General features: G+C 37.5%; 1 long non-coding RNA gene and 2 pseudogenes across 3 annotated transcripts in view; 1 reads left to right on the top strand and 2 right to left on the bottom strand.

The window, feature by feature from the left end:
- Positions 1–25,236, bottom strand: part of LOC309640927 — a 48,314-nt gene that overhangs the window by 10,546 nt on the left and 12,532 nt on the right. Inside the window, exons 2-5 of the long non-coding RNA XR_014252440.1 lie at positions 22,500–22,627; positions 15,943–16,024; positions 7,058–7,182; positions 4,291–5,072 (exon numbers count right to left, since the gene is read on the bottom strand). This is a non-coding gene — a long non-coding RNA (uncharacterized lncRNA). The remainder of the gene's footprint in view (positions 1–4,290; positions 5,073–7,057; positions 7,183–15,942; positions 16,025–22,499; positions 22,628–25,236) is intronic.
- LOC309640908 (ubiquitin-conjugating enzyme E2 S pseudogene) lies at positions 8,192–13,017 on the top strand (annotated as a pseudogene). The gene has a single exon. The product of its transcript is annotated as a ubiquitin-conjugating enzyme E2 S pseudogene (transcript).
- LOC309640928 (COX assembly mitochondrial protein homolog pseudogene) lies at positions 13,100–15,042 on the bottom strand (annotated as a pseudogene). The gene has a single exon. The product of its transcript is annotated as a COX assembly mitochondrial protein homolog pseudogene (transcript).

Here is a 25,236-nt window from a genome sequence, read left to right as displayed (position 1 = left end):
CCCTCTCTACCAGGGAGCAAAATCACTCTGGATGCTGTACCAGGAGACACACTCCTGTATAGGTCCTCAGTCAGATTTGGTTTATATTTCTCATTGTTAGACCAAAGTAGTGATCTGGGGCGTGTCCTTTAGAAATTTCCCTCCAAGGCTGAAGTACTTGAAACACCAGTTGCCGGGAATCTTGGTGGCTGCTGGCTCTGATGAATTCAGCTCCGAGAATTTCCCTCAGTATCAGAAAGACTTTTCACCCAAGTTCCCTCCTCTTCCTTAGAGGCAGCCTGGTATCCAAGGACGGGTGTTGTAATGGTATAGAGACCTGGTTCCCTTGCCTTAAGGTAGGAGAGCCCTAAAAGACCACTCCAGCCCCACAGCTCACCATGCCCTGTAACTTTTCTCGGGACCCATTGCTATTCAACTCCTCTTGTATGTACAATCCCGACTCCTTTATCCTCCACTGGTGTTGATCTTTAAAGTTGTCCCCAGTAAACCCCCTACACACACACTCCATCCCAGGGTCTGTGTTTCAGGGAAACTGACCTGTGAACACCAGTCACTGTCAGAGGAGACAGTGATAATGTGATTGGCTTAAAAAATTATGCTCTATCCAAAAGCACCCTGAGGCCAGAGCAAAACACAAGTTTTCATCTTACTTCACTGGTTTCTCCTTCATTTATTTATTCTTCCTCGACTTGCCCCTACCCCACATTTTAATGTTGAGTGCCTCAAAGCAAAGTCTTTGATCTTCCTCTCTATGTAGATTCACTGCCATAGAGATCTCTTCCCATCCATGGTCTATGTGCTAACATGTCCCAAATTTATTTTTTTTAACCCCGAGCTCTGTCCCAAATTTCTGTACTGATTGCTCAACTTCCAACCTGTTATCTCCATTTGAGTATATAAAATCACAAAAACTCTCTATGTCCAAAGATGAATTCCTAATCTCCTACTCAAGCCTACTTCAACCCCAGCAGCTCAGGTGATGGCAATTCTATTTTTCAGTAGCTCAGACCATACTGAGCACGGGAATAATCTCTGGTCACTCTTTTTTGTCATTCCTTATATCCAATTCATCAGGAAATTCTACTGGTTTTACCTTCAAAATATACCTAGAATCTGATAATTTCTTACTATCTCCACTGCTACAACCCTGGTCCAAGCCACCATCATTTTTTGCCTGGATTCCTGCAATAGCTGCTACCAGGCCTCCTACAGCCTGTTCTCAACACAGCAGCCAGGTGATCAGTTTTAAACATAACCGGACCAGGTCACTCCTCTGTCCAAAATCCTGCAAAAAAGTGTGATTACTTTACATGATTACTATCATGTAAGAACATGACAGATGGAATGAGTTATTCCCATGTCCAAGTACTTCTGTGTGGAGAGGGAAGAGGGGCAAGTGCCATACCATGTTTTGCTTTGCTAACACCAGCCTCATCCAAATCAGAGCTATACATCCTCCATGATCTATTCCACGGTGGTCTAGTTTACTAAGGACATCTTCTTAACACACACACACACACACACACACACACACACACACACACACACACACACACACACACACACACACACACACACCAAAGCTTAGCATTTCCCATTCAACACTCCTAAACTGGAGTATCCCTTCTGTCCCATTTTCTATTAAAATTTGGACCAGGGAAATGACTTTGGTTTTCTGTCCAAAATAAACTGGGGAGATGTTTTAATGAAAAGGGAAAGTAACAAGCTATATTGTTTGTCTACAGTTTTCTCTTCTTCAGAAGATATTTTGATCTCAGTTCCCTGATACCTTCCGTTCTCACTGTGATACTGAAAAATTTTGCAAGTGTAAACATTACATCCCAGACTTTCTCTGTGCCTTGAAGAACAGTAGCTGACTTTGCCATGCCCTTCTTTTCTCATTATAATCTGAGGGACAATTTTATTATCTGAGTAAACTAACTATTGGATACATGTTGAGTAAAATGAGGACTGAGAATTGATTATTTACTTAGGCAGAAAAAGGAAGTTTCCCACCCAGAGACATTATTTGCCACGAAGTGAATTTCCTTCATTTTTCTTGAATCTTTAGCACAAAATGTACTAGAAGAGTCACATTTTCCTTGAGTGGAATCCTTGAATATTTATAGAGTCTGAGGTGTTTTTTAAAAAAATATGAGTACTGATTATCTATCTATACATGTGATGTGATATTTTGGTAAACTCGGTATAAAGGAATTGTTAACACAGTGAAAGAAATTTTTGTGCACCACACATGGGCTGACACAAGCAGTTTATCTAGGATGAATCAATTAATAAACATTTATGAAGGGTCCAGTTGTAGTTTAGGCACTATTGGCAGTGTACATTGGGTAGAGAGACTACAAGAATAAATAAGTCTAACTATCTTCTATTAAGATACTCTATTCTTAATTTGTTGAATACCTATAGATGCTAGGACACTCTGTTTCCAATTTTTTGAACTCCACAACTGGAGAATTTATCTCTAGCTTTTTCCCGTCTGTAGCAGAGTCTCAGCAGAGTCAGAAGCCTGTACTGAAATCGGTAGAGAAATCATTTCACTTCCATCCCTGTTTCCTCCAGTTTCTTCCTGCTTCCATCTTCTCAATATTAACTCATTGCTGTAACGTAGTGTTAGGTTAAGCAAAAGACAGACATGGAGTACTGCTCTTCAGGAATAAGTGGTAAGCTCAGAACCATAAAATAATTTTTTTTTTATAAGAGACTCTTTTTTTTTTTTAATTTATTTATTCATTTATGGCTGTGTTGGGTCTTTGTTTCTGTGCGAGGCTTCAAACAAAGCCTTGAGTTTTCTAGGATGAAAATTATGAATGATGCATTGAAAAAAAAGAAAATCATAGACTCTGATGCAAAAGCACAGCATTTAATGGAATAGTAAAGAAACAAAATCTGATGAGAAGTCATAGCAAGCAGAATGCAGACTATTCAGGATGTGAGGCAGTTCATGGTTTTCTTCCAGGTTTGATACAGAAAAATGAGTTTGTTCAAAGTAAATTGTTTTCTACCTGGGACTTAAAAATATAGTTCAAACAATAAATAAATGTGTATATGTATATATATAATATGTGTGTGTATATATATACATATACACATTTATTTATTGTAGATAAACAAATACTTATATACAAACATGCACAAATATATACATATTAATATATACGATGTGTATAAAATATGTACATACTTATTTAATAACCTATCAATTTATAAAACAAAGATGAGAGGTTTTTTTTTTAAAAAAATGAAACATTTATAAAAAGCACATATATAGCTTAAAATTCTTTAAAGCTGTCTTAAAGACATTAATAAAGATCTTAATGTACCTATCAGGTAAGTACCTATCAGAGTACTTATCTAATGAACGTAATTATATAGACATTGTGAAGTACGAGAGACTTCTCTTTGCTTCATCTATTGTTTTATCTTCTTAGGTTTTCATTTTCTTACCAGATGTATTTTTAACAGTCTAAGATGCATGTAATTTCCTTACTTTTTTGCATGCTTTGTTTTGGCTCACTGGGAAATGGAAGCACTGCTGATGTAAGAAGCAAGGGCATATTCATTTGGAAAATAAAAGGAAAGTTCATCCTTATCAAATCTCCAACTTTCTATAAACAGATTATGTCTCACAATAGAGACACACTAAGTCTAACCTTTCCAATAATTTTGCAAGAGTGTCAATCACATCTATTTTCTAAATCCAGGAATATCCTATTAAAGTTTAAGGCACTTGACAAAGTACATTCAATTAGTTGGTGACACAGCCAGAATTCAAAGACTTCTTGACAAACTTTGCATGACATTCAACGAGAAGCTAATACCACTAACCTTCCAGGGAAAATTTTTATCTTCTTTACAACATCTTAATAATTGTTTTGAAACCTAATCTATCCAGATATTTTCCTATAACATTTCAGAATATGGCTCGCTCCTCTTCTCAAATTAAAGAGGCAACATGAAATGGTAAGTCTCGGCCATTAACAACAAAAACAACAGCAACAAGACCTGGAAGCTTAGCTAGTTTGTATTTCAAGTTAAAGGTGAGCTCCTTTGCATTGTATCAAAAGGATTCTACGTGTTGAAAAACTCTGGTAAATAGAAAATAGCCCAGTCAGAAGTTATATATATCATGGAGTAAAAAAAATCAATATATAAAGTAAAAGCAGATATTGAAGACTGAGGATAATTTTGGAAAATTACGTAGCTCAGGGAATCCTAGATACAGATATCATGTTCAATAGTTCTAGAGTATGGTTGCTGCTTGCCTACCTTTTTCATAATAATCGTAGACCATGACTGGGGCTGGCTTAATGTTTGACACATGGTTACTCTGCTCAACGGAGAAGGTGAAACTCTTTGCTGTACCACAAACCTGTAAAGATACAAATTATAAACACATCAGAGCAAGTCTACAAAAAAGAAAATCACAGAGCAAATTATTTCCAGAAGTTTATGTTCTACCCAATTAAATAAATCCAGGGTATCATGATCTAATATAATGACAAAATAATGAGTTAAGTAACATTAAATTGTATAAAATGTTAAATTTCACTGATTATATTGAGGTGCATGAAATTTAGTTGAAAACATTATAAAAATGTAGGCATTTATGTGAAGGTTAATGAGGTATACATAGAAAGGATGACCCTGGAACTCATGCCAGCCTCCGCTGGAGTTCAAGTCAAACTATAAAAGAATTATACATCTTTGACCAGACTATATTAGATACTGTGAGGAATAAAAAACAGAGAAATGATGTTTCTAAACTTGAGAATCATCTAGTCAGGTAGCCAAGGCATATATGAAATAGCATAAGAGTTAACAGGGAGAAGATGTTTAGTGGGATGAAAGAAAACTGATCATCTTTAATGTCTCATGAATTTTTGACAAGCCCTATCATGTATATCTATAAGAAATAGAAGCATCCAATTACCCTCAGAAGAAAAAGAAAGCCACGGAGGAAAAAATTATTGTCAACTTACATTTTCCAGGTAGAAAAGAACATGGTCATTCTTGAATTCACTCTTCGTTACTTGGCCATTGCTTTCAAGCTTTAAAGAGAGGGAGAGATAGATGTGAAAGAGTACCATTCCAGATTGAATGTTTCATGTTTTTTCTTTAACCAATTGTCAGGAATTTATTTTATGAATGTTCCCTTGTGCCATGATGTTTTCATAAGCACAAGTAGGAATTAATTTAAAAAACAGGTTATGAACTATGGGAAATAATGACTGCTAATTGCTACAAATTAAGAACCCATCCCTCCACTGTTCTGGCAAAAATATAAATGTGAATTGTGCATAAGTTTGTTTAAGTGAAGAATCCCATGGCTTGGTTTTGCTAACCAATTATTTCATCAACATACTACTGCTTTTTCTGGGCTGAGAGATTGGGCTTCTCTTATTTACCTCCTCAATGAATGACATGACAGGAGTAAAGCCTGATAGCATTTTTACAACAACAAGGACCAACTGGAGTTATTGTGAATTCCAGTGTATCTGACATTTAAAAACAAAACACTAGCTAAGACATCATTTTAGAAGAGTGACAATCTTATGGCAAGGGTGTGAGTACATAGATACCAACTTGCTGTAAGTCTGGAGGAGAGGCAAAAGCTGGAGAGGAAAGATCTGAAGACAGTCATTCTCATACGTCTGGAAACAATTAGAGTGATCATGGATGAGATGATTCAAAGCAACATAAGTTGGAGTAAAGAATGAATGATCTGGACCTAGAATCTCCCCCAGTCCTGCTTTTAAGCTTACCTGAGGCCTCGAAGTAAGAACTTATAGACAAAACTTTTAAACTTATGTTCCATATACTCATGTTAGTGTTAGATTTGTACAACACTTAAAAGAGACCTTTGTTTAGAAAGCAGGATGTTGGCAGAATCATACAACAGATATGCCCCAAGAGATTTTCTAGGTTATATCCCTGACTTTGGGACATGAAGTTAAGAGCAGTGTATTCCGTTCTTAGCACTGAGGTGCAACAGATTTTCATTTGGAAATCCTAAGAAAAATCCCCCAAACTAATTTTACTCAGTGTTTCACATATTAACCAAGATTAAACTCTTTGGTGCCTATAAATTATATTTTAATTCAAGAGAATTATTTTGCTTTTCTACTCTGAAAAAAATTTTTAAATTTTGCTCTGTACAGTTATAATTAAATAAGCATTTGTAGGTTTTCTCTTATCGGCCCTCCTGTGTTTGTCTTTAGAAAGAAAAATTGTATCTCCATTGTCCAAAACTGACAGTGATTCCACACAAAAAAGTGGTTGCATTGCTGGAGTATTAGTGTGGCAGAAGCTTTCAAATTGCATACAGTACAAATTATATTTGCATAATTCTAGCTTTGATTTAGTTGAAGATGTACTAAGTTGTGCTGTGTGCACAGAGAGCAATAAAGTGGCTATGCTACAGAAATATCACCATCAACATGTGAACTCATGATGACTAACATTATTAATATTTTTAAAAATTAAAAAAAATTTTATACAATTTTAAAGGTTACTTTCCATTTACAGTTATTACAAAATATTGGCTATATTCCCCATGTTATACAATACATCCTTGAGCCTATCTTATAGCCTCTATAGTTTGTACCTCTCATTCCCCCATCCCTATATCGCCCCTCCCCGCTCTCCTCACTGGTAACCACTAGTTTGTTCTCTGTATCTGTGAGTCTGCTTCTTTTTTGTTATATTCACTAGTTTGTTGTATTTTTTAGATGCCACATATAAATGATATCGTACAGTATTTATCTTTCTCTGTCTGACTTATTTCACGTAGTATAATGCCCTCCAAGTCCATCCACTGACTTCTTCTTTATCCATACATCTGTTGATGGACACTTAGGTCACTTCCATGTCTTGGCTATTATAAATAATGCTGCTATGAACATTGGGGTGCGTGTGTATTTTTTCAAATTAGTGTTTTTGATATTTTGTTATTTTGCTACTGTTTAAAATAATTCTTTTCTGATGTGCCACTTTCTCTCTAACCTGAGACTTGATATCAAAATGGGACACTTACTTGAGGGTTACTGTCAGGTCAAGATTACTCTGGAATATGTCTGAAGAGTTTTTCTTTACCATTTCCAAGGAAAGGGAAAATCCAGATTCCTTCTTAGGTAGTAGCACATTATACCTCAGGGTAGCCTAGAAAGAACAGCAAATTGTAAGAAAATCCATCCATTTATCCTGTAGTAATAATTGAAGCACTTATTGTTTCTCTTATTTCCATTATTAATGCACTTTGTTTTATACCTTCACTATCAGGGAATAAGGCTAAATGTAATCACTTGGTTTTCAGAAGACATAAGAATCTTTAATAATGTAATTTAGTGTATATATGGACATATAAACACTACCAAATGTAAAATAGATAGCTAGTGGGAAGCAGTCACATAGCACAGGGGGATCAGCCCGGTGCTTTGTGACCAGCTAGACGGGTAGGATAGGGAGGGTGGGAGGGAGGGAGATGCAAGAGAGAAGAGATATGGGGATATATGTATATGTATAACTGATTCACTCTGTTATAAAGCAGAAACTAACACACCATTGTAAAGCAATTATACTCCAATAAAAATGTTAAAAAAATAATGTACTTTAATAAAAATATCAGAATACTTTCTAACAGTGACATACCTCAAAAAACTTCTCAGTTATCCAGTTATCCTTAAGAGTAAGTAGGTCTTTAAAAAATAACTTTAGGGGCTTCCCTGGTGGCGCAGTGGTTGAGAATCTGCCTGCTGATGCAGGGGACACGGGTTCGAGCCCTGGTCTGGGAAGATCCCACATGCCGCGGAGCAACTAGGCCCGTGAGCCACAACTACTGAGCCTGAGCGTCTGGAGCTTGTGCTCCGCAACAAGCAACAAGAGAGGCCGCGATAGTGAGAGGCCCGCTCACCGCGATGAAGAATGGTCCCCGCTTGCCGCAACTGGAGAAAGCCCTTGCACAGAAACGAAGACCCAACACAGACAAAAATAAATGAATAAATAAATAATTTAAAAAAAAAAAATAACTTTAGTTTTCAGCTACTGAGTGGAAAATATCAATGAGAGAAAGAGTAAACATGGAAATATGCGAAATGGTAAAATATCACTTTGTACATAACTGAACAGATAGTCTGACTTTTTTACTGGCAAACATCCGTCTCCCTCACAGGTAGAGTTCTATTACCTGGAAAAATGTAGGTCTGAACACTGGACCAGTAAATGATTGTCACCGTTAACCTGGAAAATCTCACTGGATTCTTCACTGCTAAAGGTGACAGTGTTTTGGTCATCAGAGAAGGTTAAATTCATGTAGCGGGTTATGGAAAGAAGGCAGATGGGAGTGTCCTGCACAGAACAGTACAAGCATCGATCCAAGCTCTGTTATGATGCAGTATTAGTCATTATTTGGCCATGACCTTTAAAGCAACCCATAGAAATATTCCTATGACAGGTCAATAGAACAGCAAGCAGCAGCATTCTAAACATCAGGAAAAAATATATGTGCTTGTGCTAGTTGTTGCCATTTTTGTCAACAAATCTTAATTAGATTTTAGTTTTCTAAAGAATTTTATAATATCTGCTGTTGAAAATAGTCTCAAATCTGTTCTAAAAATTGAGGTGTTATATAATACAGCTGCCACAGATAATGCTTATGCCCAACTATCTTCAAAGATGGGAAGTCAGAATCCAGACAGGATTTCGGGAGATTCACTAACATATAGTTTTACTCAGAAACTAAGGCTGAAAAATAAGGAATGCAAGGAGGGAAGTGAAGACTTTCCTCGTGGGAATAAAACTGCATTTCTTTGCATTAAAATTTTGATGTATTTGTGGGGAGGAAGGTAATCTCCACATCTTACCCTTCTGCCATCTTGGAGCTATCCTAATTGGGTTTTCTAAATCCAAGTGGGTGAGCTTCCTTGGCTACACTTTTGATGTTAAGTTCCATGTATGTGTGTTGTAATACATGATATTTAAAAAGTAAATTTCCATGAGAATTGTAAAAAAAAAGCTTTTTTTCTTTTATGATACAGATTTCAAAGTGAATATTTGTGTACTTGTTATTTAATCTATGTTTCATGGATCAACACTGGAGACCACTAGCTAGAGCCACTTGAAGCTAGAAAAATGCTAGTATTGTTTAGTTTGTACTAATTGATACCTATCTGGGTGGTGTAAAGCCTTTCTACTCAAATTGTGGTCCCTAGACCAGCAGTATTGGCTGCATGTTAGAAATTCTCAGACCCCATCCCAGATCCCCTGAATCAGAAACTGCATTTTGCCAAGAATCTCAGGTGATCTGTGTGCACTTAAAAAAAGACTAGATTGGTAATTAGGCCATTTGAGTTCTATTCTCCTAGTTCACCACTGTTAGGAAAATGACTTCAAAATTCTAGACTTTGCTCCCTTTATAAAACAAGATGATCTCTAAATTCACTTCGAATTCTGAAATTCATTGTCAAATGTCTAATCAATTTTATGTGTATTTCAAGAAGATGAATACACTTTTTTTTTTTTTTTACATATATCCCCTTTTTTTGGATTTCCTTCCCATTTAGGTCACCACAGAGCACTGAGTTCTCTCTGCTCTACAATAGGTTCTCATTAGTTATCTATTTTATACACAGTATCAATAGCGTATACATGTCAATCCACTTTAAATGTTCCATTATTTCTGCTTTAGAGAAGAAATGGACACTTCTGTTGGAATATATTAATTCTGCAAATATGTATTGTGCTATGTCTTCTCTAAGGACAGAAGCTGGTTGTTTACAAGGGTATTCTGGGGAAGACCACAGTAACACCTTCTGAAACACAGTAAGCGTGCAATAAGTATGCATAAATAAATGGAAAACTGTATTAATCTAGAACTATTTCTAGGGACAGCAGGCCACCTCAGCCATGCAGACCTAGCCACACTCTCCTGTACTCCGCTTTTCCCATCCTTTCTCATTATGCCAAGCCTTGGAATTATAAACAAGTATACGTGTGTTTCAGGACACTCTCTAAACAAAATCTTAACAACTTATATTAAAAACAGCCTCCTTCATTACAGACCTAGAACCTAGGCATGCCAGAATTTCTTCTCTTCCTCTCACAAGGCGAAGAAGAATCCTGCAGAGTTACAGTATGATTTACATACTTCAAGATCTTTTCACTTGCTATTTCCTCTGCATGGAAAGCTCTTCTCCATAAATCTTTAAGGCTCACACCCTCATCAGCTTCAAGCCTTTCTTAAATGTCAACTATTCAACTCCAACGTGGAGGACCTGTCCGCCACATCATCCACCTGGTATCAAGGAGGAGACGATGCTGGAAGATGCTGACTGCTGCCCAATGGCATCAAAGGTCTTTCCCAACCAAGAGGACCTCACTGACCTGCAGGTCACCATTGAGGACCCAGAGGGGACCCCATATGCGGGAAGCCTGTTCAGCATGAAAGTCCTGCTGGGAAAGGACTTTGCTGCTTCTCCACCCAAGGGCTACTTCCTGACCAAGATCTTCCACCCAACGTGGGCGCCAAAGGTGAGATCTGTGTCGAGGTGCTCACGACGGACTGGACAGCTGGGCCGGGCAACCAGTGCGTGTTGCAGACCATCAGGTGTCCTCTGATCGCCCTGACCCCCAGGCTGGACACCCACGTGGAGGCGGGCCGCCTGCTCAGGGAGAACCACGAGGAGTACCCGGCAGCCGGCAGGCTCACAGAGATCCGTGGGGGGTGCAGGTGGGCCCGGGGGCAGCAGGGCTGAGGGTCCCATGTCCAGGAAGCACGCAGGAGAGCACGATAAGAAGCTGGAGGCCAAGAAAAGGATGGACAAGAAGTAGGCACTGTGATACCTGTAGTGGCCTCTTCTCCCCTCCCACCCCTGACCTGACCCCGACCCCCAACTCTGTCAGTTATTTAAATTATGACTGAGGTGGGGGAGGGTGTGGGGATACTGGGACCTGGATTTGTTTTTCTAAATAAAATTGGAAGAGCAAACAAACAAACAAACAGCAAAAAAGGTAAGGTCTTTCCGTACCTTACTATTTTAAATTGAATTATTCTGGAGTATGCCCTATTCATGTTCCTTGCTTTCTTTTCTCAAGGCATTAATTTATCCTCCTAAGATAAACTGTATATAGTAGTATACATATATATCTCTCTCTATATATACAGTATACATATATAATATGTATTTATAATAATATATTAAATTTATTAAATATATAGTAAATATAAAATTATATATGTATATATACATACTTTGTTGATTGATTTCCCCACTAAAATGAAGGCAAAGATTTTGTATTCCCCACACCTAAAAGAATGCCTGGTACTGAATCAGTGCTCAATTAATATTTATTAAGTGAATAAATGTAGGGGCTCATCTTGTACTTTCCCTGCCTCAGGATTAGAATTAGCCATTTCTCCAAGGATTCTTTGTTTCTTTAAGAAGAAGATAGTATTTAGAAGTCAAGATCTGGAATGTTAGCAAATGTGCATAGACAACTGATGGATGGATAGATAGATAGACACATACATCTATATTGGTGAGTCCACACTGATATCTCTAATTCCAATCTAATACATTAGAGTTATTCTGGCCTTCTACTTTTCAATATTTGTAAGTACATTTTCCAGTTGAGAGAAACATGGCTGTTATTATCTGCAATACATTTATTTATTTGCTCAATTCATTTAATTTGCTCAATAGAATGAATCTCCAAACCAGTACTAGACGTCTCCTCCACCTGCCAGCCCCTCCGTCCACCTCGAATGTGCTCTGCCCGACTCCCCTTTCCTTCCTCAGCACCCTGCCATCCTCTAAGGAGCCTCCATGTGTGGCTCTTCCGCCACAGACTGCCCCTGACACCGCCCTATCAGGAAGGAAAGATGGAAAGGAAAAATGAGAAGGGAAGATAGGAAGGGAAAATGGGAAACAAAGGGACAATGGGAAGGGTGTGCATTTTATTATTCATTATTTCATCCAGGAGTTTGATGGATCGCTTTTGTAAATGTTGTTCTTTTTCTCTTTTTTTTCTTTGTAAAAATATTCACATCGGTCTTCTAGGCTTCTTATTTGGGGCACAGTGTTAGTTATACATAAAGAAACATCAAGTGCTGAACACGCGCAGGAAGAAAATAAGGAAGAGTGATTGCCAGTACTGTAGAAGCCAATCAAGGTTTGTAGAAGAAGAAAATGGAACCAAAGCCTGATCTATGAGGCCCTATAAGATGGGACTCTCCCTAGTTATGTAACCTCAACTTCTTTCTCTCTTACTGTGAAAGGTCTGAGATAGCCCCCACTTGCAACGTGCAAGCTAACAGGTTAGCCTACCACAATTTCATGGATCCTGGCAAAAAAGCACAAGACTCTTGGTTTGGAAGTAGGGACCTTATTATTCCCAGAACAGCAAAGAGTGTGAGTTACATGCCTTGGACTCCTCCCACCAATGCCCTAGTCCCACTGGAGTTGGGTCAGCCAGTCATGTGATTGCTGCACATACAGTGAGTTGGAGTCACAGCTGAGGAATCAGAAGCTGAGGAAACACCTTAAAAAAAAAAGATTGGGCTGCAAACAAACCTGCCTGATCTTTGCCCTAGAAGGACAGATTGTCTCTTACGCTGGACAACAAACAAATCTGCTCCCTGCTCCTAAACAAAACAGAAGTTCCCTCTACTTCCAGGTCTGTTTGCTATAAATGTACCCTTGAAAAGACAGCCCAGAACAAAAGCTGATGGCTCATCTGACTATTAAACATGCAAAAATGCCAAGGACTTATGAACAACTGTCTCTCAACAATATCCATACCTTATTTCTACACCATCTTGGTTTCTGATGAACTTTCTCACAAATATGTTTTTTAGTGGGCCACTCGGATTAGGCTGACCACTAGTAACTCAGACCAAATTTGTTCAATTTTTCTTAGCATTTAATTAACACAACTATCAACAGGACTCCCAGCAGCCAGATGAGGTCAATCTCATGTACTGATCTCACCTATGCCCTTCCCAGGGTCCTAGCCACAACCAGCTAAACGAATCCATAAGCCACCAGGGTCTACCTTAGAAAGCCAGAGACTTTTTTCTTAAGTTTATTTATTGACTTTTGTATGCAGTTTAAGACATTAATTCAGGTATAGTAGGATATATTGGTGACTGCACAGACTCTACCTAGGCTCATAAGGAGAAAGGCTAAGGCAATTCTAACTTTTTTTTTTAAGTTTAAAAAAAATCTTTATTTCAGATAAAATTAATTCCATAATTAAGGATAAAACAAACACACTTCCTTGAGTCCATCATTTCAGGTGATTGTGATTTCCATGAACACTGGCGTTCCTGAGTATCATTTGAATATATGCCTACATGCTTGTGGGAAACTTCTGCAGCCTTTTCTTGGTAGAAATTCCAGTTTTTCTGAATTCTTCCCTTTCCTTCAGGTATTCCATTCTGCATTCTTCATAAAAGGCTGTATCATTATAGTAAGCAGTTACACATTCTTTCAATGAAGAATTTTCTTTCCAGCATTTTACTAGCATGAGGATTCCAGAGTCCTTGCAACATCTAGCGAAATCTTGAACTCGTTCAGAACATCTCTCTTGGGCCTTTTCTCTCATTATTTTAGGGATCAAAACATCTTTCTCAACATGTCTGAGATGCTGCGGGGTCGAGCGCCATGTCTACGCGTGGGAGGCGGCAGCCGCGTGACCACCCACACAGGTCAATTGTAACATTCTTTTTTCAAAATTTATTTTACTGAAGTATAACTGATAATTCTAACATTCTTAACAACCCTGGCCAGTGAGCTGAGGCTGATCTGAATGCCTTCCAGAGTGAAGGTTGGTGATATTGATCATTTCAGGTAAGTCCAAAACAAATTTTGTACCAACTATTCTAACTGTATTGTTCTTGTTATAGGCAAAACTACCATCAACCCAAAACTAAAATAGACAGTTGTTTTACCAGCAAAATGGGTTTATTCTGGAATAGCAGAGAATTGTAATTCAAGAGAGGCAAGAGGAAAGGTATTGTTCCTTTCTTTTCTTAAAAGCAGAAAAAATTCCCATGTGAAAAATGTCCTCCCTTGGACCAGAAGAGAAGTAACATTCTTATCATCATGGATAAGAAGTTGAGACTGAATTTTATGCAAAGAATTCTATACAAACAAACCCTGTTAAAATAATTCTTATCTTCCTTTTTCCTTCTGGTTGAGTGGTAAATGTGTGAAAGCTCTCCCTTCAAGGCTTCCTGACTCCATTTAAGGTGAGGTTTCCCTTTATTTTCACACTCCCCGAAGAGTGTACTTAAACAGCCAGTTGTCTTTCTGAGAAGCTTCCCCAAATAACCAAGGGTAGCTTCTTTTGGGAGCTGTCTTAGCTGTTTGAGAGCTATGTGATTTACTGATGGTATTTCCTTAAACATGTCCAGGTCTCATGACTACCCCTAAGGTGCTAATCACTGTATTTTGGCAATTGAGGCAAGTTAATGTCTTATTTCCACACAGAAGGTACAATCCCAAGGGTGTGCCTTGAGAAAAAATGCTATATGCAGTTGCTGGAGCTCCCAAGCAGGACTTACACATCAGTCTTAGGGCACAGACTGACAATGCCCCTGATGTAGCCCTCCAGCTGGCTGGTCTACCTTAGGAGGCCCAGTTCAGTTCAAATAATTGAGGCTAGTCTTTCTTTTTTGAAGGAATTTCTAAGGAAAGCTCATTCAACCTGTCCTGTTTGTCCAGGCCAACAGCTGGGTGCCATGTACACAGCCCACTGAGAGAGGATGAGTAAGTGTGGGTAAGACACTGGAGCAGTTGCAGGAGTTTTGTCTGAGAGGTACAGAACTGACACTGTCTCTTCCTATTTCCAATAGACTTTCCTGAAGAGTTCAGAGGAAGTACAATAAAATCATGGTTAGAACTGTTTGGTGGAGGCTGGTATATCCAACATTGATTTAAAATTAGGGCACTTGAAACCGTTTGAGAAAACTGCACCGGGGCATATAACTTCATGAGAAAAGATCTAGGTGTGTGTGTGTGTGTGTGTGTGTGTGTGTGTGTGTGTGTGTGTGTGTGTGTGTGTGTGTGTGTGTGTGTGTGTGTGTGTGTGTGTGTGTGTGTGTGTGTGTGTGTGTTTTTAATTTTTATTTTATATTGGAGTATCGTTGATTACCAATGTTGTGTTAGTTTCAGGTGTACAGCAAACTGGTTCAGTTGTACATATACAAGTATCTATTCTTTTTCAAATTCTTGAAAGACAAAGATACTAACATTCCTCCTGTCCCCAGACCTCCTGGGGTATTCTCTTCCCAGGTGCTGGAATTGATGCTCTATCTCCACCTCCAAAAACTCAGTGTGTCCCATTGCAGTAGCTATAACTTCACATTTTCTTCAATCATCCCATACTTGCACCCATGTCTTTTGTCCAAAAGTATCAGGTGCAAGAGAAACAAGGTCACGTTAAAAATAAAACTTACAAAGACCTGTGATGTCCCCTACTATGACCCACATGGGTTACTCTAGGGGAACTCAGCAAGCAGTGTACTCAACTAAGTGATCATTATCCTTATGAGCTAGGACCACGTCAATCCAACGAGACAATCCACATTGCTGAAGCAGAATTAAGTTCAAATTCCCTAGGCTCAGACCTCATCAACTGAATTTGTTTTTTTTCTTTTGGTTGTTTGTTTTTTAATTTTTATTTTATATTGGAGTACAGTTGATTTACAATGTTGTGTTAGTTTCAGGTGTACAGCAAAGTGAATCAGTTATACGTATACATATATCTATTATTTTTCAGCTTCTTTTCCCATATAGGTTATTACAGAGTATTGAGTAGGGCTCCCTGTGCTATACAGTAGGTCCTTGTTGATTATCTATTTTATATATAGTAGTGTGTATATGTTAATCCCAACCTCCTAATTTATCAATCCTCTCCTACTTTTCCCCTTTGGTAACCCTCATCAATTGAATCTGGATTCCTCCTCCCCCCACAGGATTGGGTAGGGTTGTGGTCTGGGTATCTGAAATTAAATACAATAGAAATGTTTGAGTCCTTCCTCCCCACCTCAGAGTTCCCCAGCCTACTCAGACAGGTACATATGGCCTTTGGTCCTCCTCAGGGTCAGGGAGACCTGTGCACTTTACACTGCTAAATAACCAAGAGATCACTGAAGAAATCAAAGAGGAAATCAAAAAGTACCTAGAAACAAATGACAATGAAAACATGGCAAACCATAATGTATGGGATGCAGCAAAAGCAGTTCTAAGGAGAAGTTTATAGCAGTACACACCTACCTCAAGAAACAAGAAAAATCTCAAATAAACAACCTAACCTTACACCTAAAGCAATTAGAGAAAGATGAACAACAACAACAAAAACCCCCAAAGTTAGCAGAAGGAAAGAAATCATAAAGATCAGATCAGAAATAATTGAAAAAGAAATGAAGGAAATGATAGCAAAGATCAATAAAACAAAAAGCTGGTTCTGGGCTTCCCTGGTGGCGCAGTGGTTGAGAATCTGCCTGCTAATGCAGGAGACACAGGTTCGAGCCCTGGTCTGGGAAGATCCCACATGCCGTGGAGCAACTAGGCCCGTGAGCCACAACTACTGAGCCTGCGCATCTGGAGCCTGTGCTCCGCAATAAGAGAGGCCACGACAGTGAAAGGCCTGCGCACCGCGATGAAGAGTGGCCCCCACTTGCCACAACTAGAGAAAGCCCTCGCACAGAAATGAAGACCCAACACAGCCATAAATAAATAAATTAAAAAAAAAAAAAGCTGGTTCTTTGAGAATATAAAGAAAATTGATAAACAATTAGCCAGACTCATTAAGAAAAAAATGAAAAAGGCTCAATTCAACAGAATTAGAAATGAAAAAGGAGAAGCAACAACTGACACTGCAGAAATACAAAGGATCATGAGAGATGACTACAAGCAACTATATGCCAATAAAATGGACAGCCTGGAAGAAATGGTCAAATTCTTAGAAAAGCACAACCTTCTGAGACTGAAACAGGAAGAAATAGAAAATATGAAGAGACCAGTCACAAGCACTGAAATTAAAACTGTGATTAAAAATCTTCCAACAAACAAAAGCCCAGGTCCAACTGGCTTCACAGGCAAATTCTATCAAACATTTAAAGAAGAGCTAACACCTATCCTTCTCAAATGCTTAAAAAAAAAAGCAGAGGGAGGAACACTCCCAAACTGTTTCTATGAGGCCACCATCACCCTGATATCAAAACCAAAGATGTCACAAAAAAAGAAAAATACAGGCCAATATCACTGATGAACATAGATGCAAAAATCCTCAACAAAATACTAGCAGACAGAATCCAACAGCACATTAAAAGGATCATACACCATGATCAAGTGGGGTTTATCCCAGGAATGCAAGGATTCTTCAATATATGCAAATCAATTAATGTGATACACCATATTAACAAACTGAAGGATAAAAACCATATGATTACCTCAATAGATGCAGAAAAAACTTTTGACAAAATTCAACACCCATTTATGATAAAAGTTCTCCAGAAAGTAGGCATAGAGGGAATTTACCTCAACATAATAAAGGCCATATATGACAACCCACAGCCAACATCATTCTCGATGGTGAAAAACTGAAAGCATTTCCACTAAGATCAGGAAGAAGACAAGGTTGCCCACTCTCACCAATATTACCCAACATAGTTTTGGAAATTTTAGCCACAGCTATCAGAGAAGAAAAAGAAATAAAAGGAATCCAAATTGGAAAAGATGACATGATACTATACATAGAGAATCCTAAAAATGTTACCAGAAAACTACTAGAGCTAATCAATGAATTTGGTAAAGTAGCAGGATACAAAATTAATGCACAGAAATCTCTTGCATTCTTACACACTCATGATGAAAAATTTGAAAGAGAAATTAAGGAAACACTCTCATTCACCATTGCAACCAAAAGAATCAAATACCTAGGAATAAACCTACCTAAGGAGACAAAAAACCTGTATGCAGAAAGCTATAAGACACTGATGAAAGAAATTAAAGATGACACACACAGATGGAGAGATATACCATGTTCTTGGTTTGGAAGAATCAACATTGTGAAAATGACTATACTACCCAAAGCAATGTACAGATTCAGTGCAATCCCTATCAAACTACCTATGGCATTTTTTTCACAGAACTAGACCAAAAAATTTCACAATTTGTATGGAAACACAAAAGACCCAGAATAGCCAAAGCAATCTTGTGAAAGAGAAACAGAGATGGAGGAATCAGGCTCCCTGACTGCAGACTATACTACAAAGCTACAGTAATCAAGACAGTATATGGTACTGGCACAAAAACAGAAATATAGATCAACGGAACAGGATAGAAAGCCCAGAGATAAACCCATGCACAAATGGTCCCCTTATCTTTGATAAAAGAGGCAAGCATATACAATGGAGAAAAGACAGCCTCTTCAATAAGTGGTGCTGGGAAAACTGGACAGCTACATGTAAAAGAATGAAATTAGAACACTCCCTAATACCATACACAAAAATAAACTCAAAATGGATTAACGACCTAAATGTAAGGCCAGACACTATCAAACTCTTAGAGGAAAACAAACACAGAACACTCTATGACATAAATCACAGCAAGATCCTTTTTGACCCACCTCCTAGAGAAATGGAAATAAAAACAAAAATAAACAGATGGGACCTAATGAAGCTTAAAAGCTTTTGCACAGCAAAGGAAACCATAAACAAGACGAAGAAACAACCCTCAGAATGGGAGAAAATATTTGCCAACAAAGCAACTGACAAAGGATTAATCTCCAAAATATACAAGTAGCTCATGCAGCTCAATACCAAAAAGACAAACAACCCAATCCAAAAATGGGCAGAAGACCTAAAGAGACATTTCTCCAAGAAGATATATAGATTGCCAACAAACACATGAAAGGATGCTCAACATCACTAATCATTAGAGAAATGCAAGTCAAAACTATAATGAGGTATCACCTTACACCTGTCAGAATGGCCATCATCAAAGAATCTACAAATAATAAATGCTGGAGAGGGTGTGGAGGAAAGGGAACCCTCTTGCACTGTTGGTGGGAATGTAAATTGATACAGCCACTGTGGAGTAAAGTATGGAGGTTCCTTAAAAATCTAAAAATAGAACTACCATACGACCCAGCAATCCCATTACTGGGCATATACCCTGAGAAAACCATAATTCAAAAAGAGTCATGTACCACAATGTTCACTGTAGCTCTATTTACAATAGCCAGGACATGAAAGCAACCTAATTGTCCATTGACAGATGAATGGATAACGAAGATGTGGCACATATATACAATGGAATATTACTCAGCCATAAAAAGAAACTAAATTGAGTTATTTGCGGACCTAGGTTCTGTTATACAGAGTGGATGGACCTAGGTTCTGTCATACAGAGTGAAGTAAGTCAGAAAGAGAAAAACAAATACCATATGCTAACACATATATATGGAATCTAAAAAAAAAAGGTTCTGAGGAACCTAGGGGCAGCACAGGAATAAAGACCCAGACATAGCGAATAGACTTGATGACACAGGGAGGGGGAAGTGTAAGCTGGGACGAAGTGAGAGAGTGGCATTGACATATATACACTATGAAATGTAAAACAGATAGCTAGTGGGAAGCAGTTGCATAGCACAGGGAGATCGGTGCTTTGTGTCCACCTAGAGGGATGGGATAGGGAGGGTAGGAGGGAGACTCAAGAGGGAGGGGATATGGGGATATATGTATACGTATAGATGATTCACTTTGTTATACAGCAGAAACTAACACACCATTGTAAAGCAATTATATGCCAATAAAGACGTTAAAAAAAAATTAAAAAGGTTCTGAAGAACCTAGGGGTAGGACAGGACTAAAGAGGCAGACGTAGAGAATGGACTTGAGGACACGGGGAGGGGGAAGGGTAAGCTGGGATGCAGTGGGAGAGTGGCATGGACATATATGCACTGCCGGATGTTAAGACAGATAGCTAGCGGGAAGCAGCTGCATAGCACAGGGAGATCAGCTCGGTGCTTTGTGTCCACCTAGAGGGATGGGATAGGGAGGGTAGGAGGAAGACTCAAGAGGGAGGGGATATGGGGATATATGTATACGTACAGCTGATTCACTTTGTTATACAGCAGCAACTAACACAACAATGTAAAGCCATTATACTCTAATAAAGATGTTTTAAAAATTGTATATATATATAAAGAGTAGACACTGAAAAAATAAAACAGTAATTTTCCTGTCAAACTAGACATTAAATATATTTAATTATAGTTATTTCTATAATCAAACATGCCAAATTTGCCAAATTTGACAGGTAGTAGGCAAACAGAAAGTGGAGGAAAAAACCAAGATGTGCTTAGAAATTTAATGAGAAATAGTAACGTTTGGGATAATTTTAAGTTAATAGAATGTATTGCGATTTGGAATTGAAGTCCAACCTAGAAACTTTTAAAATTTTTATTGGAGTGTGGTTGCTTTGCAATGTTGTGTTGGTTTCTGCTGTACGGCAGGGTGGTTCAGTTATACGTATACACATATACACTCTTTTTTAGATTTCCTTCCCATTTAGGTCACCACGGAGCATTGAGTTGTGTTCCCTGTGCTGTGCGGTAGGGTCTCATTAGTTGTCTGTTTTATATGTGGTGGTGTATTTATGTCGATCCCAATCTCCCAGTTTGTCCCACCACCCCCCTTTCCCCCTTGGTAACCGTAAGTTTGTTTTCTACATCTGTAGATCTATTTCTCCTTTGCAAATAAGTTCATCTGTGCCATTTTTCTAGATTCCACATATAAGCGACATGATATGGTATTTCCAACCTGGAAACTTAATGTGCCTCTCCCGTCTAATATTTTCACTCTTCTTGCTCAATAAGTGTGCAGCAACTTATTGGACTTTGTACAATTTGGACTTCATATGGACTTTGTACAATTTTCAAAATACCCATAGGTATTTTGCAATATTGGTCGATACTGTGCTTTAGATTTTTCCACAGTATGCTACCTAACTTTAATTTTTTTTTCCCCAGGAAGACAATCGCATTCTCTGTACATAATGTTATATTTTTCCTCTGCACTTATATTGTATATATCTTAATTAAGTTTTCTTGACAATTGTGTTTGCTAGCATTCTCAGAATGCTAAACAATAGGATAGCAAACACACTTTTATTTTTCCTGATTTAAAAGTATATAAGACTACAAATACTAATAGCTGTTATGCATTAAACACATAAACATCTGATACTTGCATGCATGATCTGATTTGGTAATTACTTTAACCCCATGAGGTTTCTATGTCATCTTAGCCATTCACAGCTGGAGACACTGAGACTTAGATTAAGAAATGTTTCCAGGTCAAATATCTTGTAAGTAGCTGAGCTAAGACTTGAACAAGATAGTTTTGCTGGGGAAATATACACTGTAAACTGCTAAGTAGCTGATTCTCATTGTTTCTAGTATTTTTGCTTAAAGAAAAACTTTTTTCCTGATGATATAATAATATCATCTTTTGTTGGTTAATGTTTACTTCATTTTTTATGCTGTCCTTACAACTTTCAACGTTTCTATGTCTTTATTTTAGGTATGTATTTTATATATAAATAACATATGAAAGGTAAAAAAAAAAAAGTGGTGGAAAGAAAAAAGCTGAGTTTTGTGTGTGCCTCATGAAAAAAATGCATTATTCATTGTAAATTAAGATTTGTTGCTATCAACTGCCTAGAAAAGGGAGAAAATTTTATAATATAAAATTTCTAAAGGAACATTGTGGCTTAATTTTGAGGTGTAATATATTTAATGGATTTAGTGTTGAATAGCTCGATACATTTCACAAATGCATTAATGATGAGTATAAACATTGGGAAGGGATTGTCTAAACTGATAAATACAATATTTATTAAACTAGATTAAATAAATATAGTTTAAGTTATGTTGCTAACATTGAAAAATAAGATATGTAAAATGTGACTACAGTTATACTGATATAATAATGAAAATATTTGTGTATAGTTTCACACATCTTAGTAAATTCAATAAGCAATATTATTTTTAAATATTAGAGAGGTAGAAAATATTGTGCTTCAAGGTTGGGCTGTGGAGTATGACAGGTTCAAATCTAAGCTCTTTCACTTACAAACTGCTTGGTATTGGGCATGTTGAAATCTCTTGGAAACTAATTTCTTCATCTGCTAAGTGAGGAGAATACTAGTACCAATCTTATAGCATTCTTATGAGAATTAAATGTGTTATTAGAGATAAAGTGCTTAGAACAATCTTTGGCACATAATAAAAACTCAATAAACATTGGGACGTATAAAGTGAGATAAGACATTGGACTTAAGTGAAATAGAATTCTCATCTGGCCTCATGTCTGCTTTTGTAGAATATGGTCATTGTATAATACACACTTTCTATGATTCTTTCTATGTTTATACATCTTATCTGAGCAATTAGATTAATTGGCATACCTAGACACGGAGGGGATCAATTCTTCAGGAAAACAAGTGGTCATTTGCTGGGTGCCAAGGCAGTGATTTGCATCATTCCAGGAAGGAGAATCAGTTGCTTGCTATGACTTTGACTCTGGTTAATTGGCCTGTAATTGTGTAAATTAGTACAACAACATTTGATTAATTTAGTACAACACAAACATGGGGAAATTTCTTCCTTACCAACTCCCATCTACCAGGATAAAAAAAAAAAAATCCAAGTGTAATTGAGGTCTTAGAAAGCCAGGCATTTTCCTTTATAAACTAAAGATTGTATAGATAAGAAAGCATTTATTTGGGATTAGAAAATATTCTAGTGTCAACAAATCACTAAGGTTCTTTGTTGAAAGCCTTTTAAAGATCTGAATTTCCTTTTGTCTTTAAAGACCTGTGATGTCTTTATTATAAAGAAGTAAAAAGAGGAGCTGCCAAACTATTATCCCACATTAAACAAAGAGAAAGAAATGGAGCATTATTTTCTATTGTAAAATCTTTATTATTCTAGATAGCCCTGGCCAAGAATAATGTACTCCTATTTTTAATCATGGCATAATTTTGAAGAAATAACACTACACAAATTAATCCCTTGAAGAGTAAGATTTTTGGTGCCCAGCAAGGCAAGCCACTCAGCATTACCTGTGAATCCTTTTTACTTTTTCAAACTGTTATCCTATTGCAACAATAAAATTGAGAACCTCACATATGATTTCACTCCACGTCTCTCACAAAATTTTGAATATATTTGAATCAATTTTTCCTCAACTTCTTTTAATGTCAGAAGATTAACTGTTCTTCCTCCATTTAAGTCAATTCCTCCTCCACCTGCATTGTAGATTATTCTGTCCACGTCTTTGAAATCTTACTTCTTAAACAATCGGTCCATGGCTGAAACAAGCTAATATTTCAACCAGCTAGTTTTTGCCTCATCCTGTCTATAAGAATACCCAGTCTTGATAATGCCTTTGCAACATGCAATTGAACAAAAAACATTAGCCCAGGGAATTCCCTGGTGGTCCAGTGGTTACGACTCCACGCTTCCACTGCAAGGGGCACAGGTTTGATCCCTGGTTGGGGAACTAAGATCCCTCACACGGCACGGCCAAAAAAAAAAAAAAAAAAAAAAAGTAGCCCAAAATAGATGAAATTACTTCCTCTTTCAATATTAAGTCAAATCACATTCACTTTCCTCTGTATTACAACACCTGGGACTACTGACTTTTTTCTGCTTAATGAGTCAGGGAGATCAGCTCGGTGCTTTGTGACCACCTAGAGGGGTGGGATAGGGAGAGTGGGAGGGAGGGAGGGAGACGCAAGAGGGAAGAGATATGGGAACATATGTATGTGTATAATTGGTTCACTTTGTTATAAAGCAGAAACTAACACACCATTGTAAAGCAATTATACTCCAATAAAGATGTTAAAAAAAAAGTTTAAACCTGAGGCTGGTGGGGCTGAGCAGGGGGAGCTGACCTTGCATGGAACCAGTGTAACTGATGGAGGTCAAGATTCTAAATTAGCAAAGGGTGTCCGTTTGAGGTTGTGGAGAACTGACGCTCTTTGCTTTATATGGATTTCATTTACACAGTTTTAGAATAGAACTTGCTTTTGTTTTTTTCAAGACCCAATTTACAATAACAAAGTCTGAACTCAACAAAATTCTCTAAGAAAAGCAAATGAATTTAAAAAATAAGTTTGCCCCGATACAGACCTAGTGGACTTATTTCAATTCCTCAAAGGCAAATATCTTTCACAAGACTTTTACCCATGCTATGCTCTATAATTAAGGTGCTTTTATCCCTCACTGCCTAGAAAACATCTACATTCCACCTAATATGTAAAATAATATATTGTTAAACTAAATCTGCAGACTAGCATAATCCCTCACCACTATATTTTTTATCACCCATGGCACCACCTATGATTTCTCCTTCATATTGCATTGTATTTGAAATTGATGATGCAGTATTTGTCTTCTCTACTTAAATATGACCTTCATAAAAAAAAATGACCTTCATGAGGGAAGACACTAAAAATCTGTATTTTCTTTTGACTGTCTTTTCTGTACCTAGGACCATATAACATATGGTAGTTGCTCAATAAACATTTTTCAATGAATAAATTATATTATGGCAGAACTGACCAAGCATCATTTATTCAATTAATAATTGTGAATTTTATTTATTTTTATAATTACTTTACCTTCTTTGATGAGAATAGCTTTAGGGAACCAAAAAGAGAAGCAGGGAGACCACTAAGAAGGCTGTAAGGGAAATACACAGCCAGGTGATGGTAGCTTTGTACTAGGATGGTAGCTGGGAAGATTGAGTGAAGAGGAGATATTTAGAATATCTAAATATTTAGGAGGTATTTAGAAAGTGAAGTAACCTGGAGTTGCTGTGAAGAATGAAAGAAATTGAGGAATGAAGAACGAATCCTTTATTTTTGCTAGTGCTATTGAATGAATAGTTAAAACAATTTCTGAGATGGAGTGTGAATGAGCAGAGAATTAAGAGTTCTACTTTACACATGTTGTGTATAAAATACAAATGCTTTTTTTTTTTTTTTCCAGATACAATGTACAGATGTCAAGTAGGCAACTGGATAAACTGGTCTGGAGTGCAGGGGAAGGATGGGAGCTGAAGATATAAATTTGTAAAATGTGTGCCTCACTGGCATATAGTTAATATTCATATCAAATATTGGCCCAGCTGAGCCA

This window comes from Balaenoptera physalus (assembly GCF_965194825.1).
Source record: "Balaenoptera physalus genome assembly, chromosome: 13".
Classification (NCBI taxonomy): Eukaryota; Metazoa; Chordata; class Mammalia; order Artiodactyla; family Balaenopteridae; genus Balaenoptera; species Balaenoptera physalus.
Note: the sequence above shows the minus strand (reverse complement) of the source record. Positions and strands in the feature narration are given on the sequence as shown.